Genomic DNA, 5,097 nt, shown 5'->3' with positions numbered 1-5,097 from the left:
TTTTAAAATTTTTATTTATTTTTCCTTTTGGTTTCCCTTGTTGCTTAACATTGTTGTGGTTATTAATGTCGTTGTTGTTGGATAGGACAGAGAGAAATGGAGAGAGGAGGGGAAGACAGAGAGGGGGAGAGAAAGACAGACACCTGCAGACCTGCTTCACCACCTGTAAAGGGACTCCCCTGCAGGTGGGGAGCCAGGAGCTCTCACCACGAACCATGATCTTTCCTCCGGTCCTTGAGCTTTGCGCCATGTGCGCTTAACCCGCTGTGCCACCACCGGACTCCAACTGTCTCCATCTATTAACACTTTTTAAATAAGATTATAATATAGTCCTAGCTTTGGTAGTACATATACTGAAATTGGCATGATACAGAGAAGATTAGCATGGCCCCTGCTCAAGGATTACACACAAATTCATGAAGTGTACCATATTTTTTCAAAAAAAGTTTATTAAATATATGTACACATATAAATAATTAAAATCTTTTAAAGAGCCAGTTAATGCAAGCTGGGAGGTGGTTCAGTGGTAAGAGGTCTGGATTTGCATGTGTGGGATCCTAGGTCTGTCTGAACCCTGTTTCTACATATGCTGGAGCTCTTTTAAAAGATTTATTAATTAGTGAGGGAGAAGGGGAGGAGAAAGAGAGAGAGATAGAGAGAGAGAGAGAGAGAGAAAACACTGTAGCATCAGTCTGTAACATGTGATGCTGGTGGTAGAATTCAGGACCTCATGCTTGAGTCCAAAACTCCAACCATTGTGCCAGCCTCCAGGGCTGCAGATTGGCTTTTTTGAAAAAAATCATGGTAATATTGTTCTCTTAACTGTACATCTTTTAAGTAATACAAAGACTTTTTAAAAATTTTTCTCAAATATTGTGCCTGGGGATCAATCACACCCAGAACCTTGCACCTGCATGGGACAGCTGAGAAGCCTCCCTGCCCGTCTCCATTCTGTATCCTTTAAGAGAGGGAGACATGCAAAGCACTGCTCCTCTATGCACGGAGTCCCTCCCATTGCCTGCCTGTGGTGTGCACTTGCAGTGTGGAGGATCAGACCCCCAGCCACATGCTACGTAAAGCATGTGCTTTACCCCCTGAGCCGCCTTCTGGTCCTGAGTTTGATTCCTGGCATTGCATGTACCATAATGATGCTCTCATTCTCTTTTATGAATAAAAAAGTTATGTATGTACTTGCATAATAATTCCCAGTTTTCCATAAAGCAATCTATGTATCTTTTTTTTGTTTGTTATTGGATAGCAACAGAGAGAAATTGAGAGAGAAGGGGGAGATAGAGAGGAATAGAGAGACAGAGAGACACCTGCAGACCTGCTTTACTACCTGTAAAGCGACTCCTCTGCAGGTGGGGAGCAGGGGGCTTGAACCAGGATCCTAAACGGTCCTTGCTCTTTGTGCCATGTGAGCTTAGCCCACTGTGCTACCTTCTGGCTCCCTTAGGTATCATTTCTAAAGCCTGTTAAATCTAAAATGTTCTTAATCTTTTGTAGTAACTTCCTGATTCATGTTTTCTTGTCTTAAACATCTTAGTTCTGTTTAAGTTTGCCTTGTGGGAAGTCCCATCTGTCTTTGGTCTTGGTAATTTTCCAGGGATTGTAGTTGAATGCCAGCAAGAATGCTCCCAGATAAAAAACAAAGAAATTGCTCTGCATGTGCTTCGAGGTAGGCTTTACCAGAAGATTATAGAGAAAGACAGGTGTCAACAGCAAAATGCCAAAAGACTGCAGGTAATATATATATACATTTAAATGAAAGAAAGAAAGAAAGAAAGAAAGAAAGGTGGGGGTCAGGTGGTAGTGCAGGAGGTTGAGTGCAGGAGGTGCAAATCACAAGGACTGGTGTAAGGAACCTGGGTTGAGCCCCTGGCTCCCCACCTGCAGGGGGTCGATTCATAAGTGCTGAAGCAGGTCTGCAGATGTCTTATCTTTCTCTCCCTCTCTCTATCTTCCCCTCCTCTCTCGATTTCTGTCTGTCCTATCCACAAACAATGACAGCAATAACAACAATAATAATAACCACAATAATTATAAAACAACAAGGGCAACAAAATGGAAAGGAAAAAATAAAGATTTATTTATTAATGAGAAGGAGTAAGGGAAGAACCAGAGCATCACTGTGACCTATGCAATGCCAGAGATTAAACTGAGAACTTCATGCTTTAGAGTCCAATGTCTTATTCACTGTACCACCTCTCAGGACACTGCAGATAAGATTTATTTAGTAGAATCACTTAACAACTGTTCGAAGAGTCACTCTGCACATGCCTTACATACGGGAGTCCCTGGGCTTGATTCCTGGCACCACTGAACAGCAACACAGATACAGCAAGCCAAGTTCAGTGGATAGTAGATCTGTGCTTAGGTCTCTATCTCAAAATTGTAAGCATTGAACTGACAGATAGCTTATTGGTAAATTGCATACTGCACATGCAGGAGGCCCCAAGTTTGATCCCCAACATACAGAAGTTCTGAGTGGTGCTCTACCCATAAAAATAAATAAAGGAAGGGGTCCAGAGCTTGCTCCCCCAGTAGAGTGCACATCACATCACCATGCTTGCAGACCTGGTGTTGAGCCCTAACACAACATGGGAGCACCAGGCATGATGGCAGGTTCTGTGATGTTTCTCACATGCTCTTTCTCCCACTTTTTCTATTTCATTTTTAAAAATTTTTAAAGTCAATTTTCTTTTATATATATTAATATATTTATTTATTATTGGACTGAGACAGAGAAATTGGGAGGAGAGGAGGAGTTAGAAAAGGAGAGAGACAGAGAAACACCTGCAGCCTTGCTTTACCACTTGTGAAGCTTCCCCTACCCCCTGCAGCTGGGGACCAGGGACTTGAACACGATTCCTTATGCACTGAAATTTCTGTGCTTAAACAGATGCACCACTGCTGGCCCCCTGTATATTTTATTCATTTATTATTTCCTGGATAGAAATGGAGAGGGAACAGAAGATGTAGAGGGGGAGACAGAGAGACACCTGCAGAGCTGCCTCACCACTTGTGAAGCTTCTCCTCAGCTGGTTGTATCTTGGGCTTGAACCTTAGTCCTTGCGAATTGTAACATGTTCACTCCACTGGTTACATCACCTCCCGGACCCCATTTTTTCATTTTAAATTTAAAAGTAGAAAACATCTGTTGGCAATAGTAGAATTATGTAGTATAAAACTCTGTTGTACTAAAATACATCAATATATTCATCTTTTTTTAAAGGTCATTTTGTGAGTGCACATGTATAGTGTGAGAGGACCAATGTTCAAGCCCTTGATCCCCACTTGCAGGCAGAAGCTTCACAAGCAGTGAAACACTATCTTAATGTGTCTCACTTTCTTTTTCCACTCTATCTCCCCTTTCCATCTCTATTTCTTTCTCTCTTACCAAACAAAAAGAAAAAAGACTTTTTAAAGGTTACTTTATATTAAAAATGTTATTTCATTATTCTTGACCAAGTAAAAATATCTCAGGACATATAGAAAATATACTCCATTGAGAATAAGAAATAACTTGAATGTTTAGGCTCTCTGTGTCTGTGCCAGAAGGGGTTTGCTAAGAAGTAATGGTTGGGAAATCCGAATTCCTAGCTTCAAGTCTACCTACTGATGCTCCTCTGCAATCTGAGACCATCGCAGGCAAGGGATTAATATATCATTTGCACTGTCACTTACACTACTGCAGGCTAAAACAAGGGTAGGGAAAGTGGAAAGGACAAAAGTAGGAAAAACTAAGATATCTAAATCAAAGTGACTAGTGACAGTAACTATAATGCTTATTGTTATGCAACCCACTTTTCCTAAAATGCTACAAGGTTTATTGCAAATAACTAAAAAATCTGGGTATTTTGTGCTTCCACATTCTCTTTCAATACCATTCAGGTTTTACTTTTGTTTCTAAAGATTTATTTATTTATGAGAGAAATAGGGGAGAGGAAGAAGGAGACAGCATCACTCTGACACATCTGATGCCGGAGACCAAACTTGAGACCTCACACCTAAGAACTCCAAAGCTTTATCCACTGCACAACCTCACAGACAGTGGCAGCCTTTATTTTTTTTATAATTTAAATTATTATGATACTTTGTTTACTTAAGAGGCAAAAGATTTATACAATTTGAAGAGAACAAGAGTATACATACTTTGCTTATTTAAATGATACATACACTTTAGTAGAACTTACACATTTGAATAAAACTACATACATATGTAATTCAAAGTCTAGGAAATATCGAAAAATGTAGTGGGGGAAAAACCCTTTCTTGCCCCTTGACCTTAGACTCTGTAAGGAGAAAATATTAGAGTATGGTTTTTTTAATGAATTAATTTATTTTCCCTTTTTAGTTGCCCTTGTTTAACATTGTTGTAGTTATTGATGTTGTTGTTGTTGGATAGGACAGATAGAAATGGAGAGAGGAGGGGAAGACAGAGGGGGAGAGAAAGACAGATACCTGCAGACCTGCTTCACTGCTTGTGAAGTACCTTTCCTGCAGGTGGGGAGCTGGGGGCCAGAACCAGGATCCTTCTGCTGGTCCTTGCGCTTTGCAGTATGGTCTTGGCAGAGCTATTTATTTCTGAACCCACAGGGAGTCGTAATAAATCTATGTAATAATATGTTTTATTTTACAACTTGAAAGTATCTTAATTTCCATAAAAAATTTCATAAAAATGACCTTTAAACCAATTTTCTCTTTAGACAGTTATGATACAAATCCTGAATAGAAACAGCTTGAGAAAGAAGTTTGAGTTAACACATTAGTAAACTTGCTGGAGAACGGACTGATGTGGGTAAAATATAGCTTTTTAATTATTTTTAATTTCATGAACTACAGAAAGGGGTAGAGGGGCACAGAAGCAGCACTCTATAGCATATGCAGTGCTTGGGATTGGGCTCAGGACCTACAATTTAGAAACTCTTAATTTCATCCATGGTGCAACCTACCCATCTTCAGAGATATTTTTCTTTTGTTCTAAAGATCTTATTTATTCATTAATGAGAGAGAGAGGAGCAGGGAGAATCTGCACATTACTCTGGTATATGTGGCACTGGGGATTGAACTTGGGACCTCATGCCTGAGAATCCT

The 5,097-nt window shown here is 40.0% G+C and overlaps 1 non-coding gene across 1 annotated transcript; it reads left to right on the top strand.

Annotated features, from left to right (window-relative positions):
* Nucleotides 1-329: 329 nt before the first annotated feature.
* Nucleotides 330-436, top strand: LOC132537176 (U6 spliceosomal RNA). The gene has a single exon (XR_009548638.1). It is a non-coding gene; the product is annotated as a U6 spliceosomal RNA (small nuclear RNA).
* Nucleotides 437-5,097: the final 4,661 nt, after the last annotated feature.

The sequence above is a fragment of the Erinaceus europaeus genome, chromosome 2, assembly GCF_950295315.1.
Source record: "Erinaceus europaeus chromosome 2, mEriEur2.1, whole genome shotgun sequence".
NCBI classification, from domain to species: domain Eukaryota; kingdom Metazoa; phylum Chordata; class Mammalia; order Eulipotyphla; family Erinaceidae; genus Erinaceus; species Erinaceus europaeus.
Note: the sequence above shows the minus strand (reverse complement) of the source record. Positions and strands in the feature narration are given on the sequence as shown.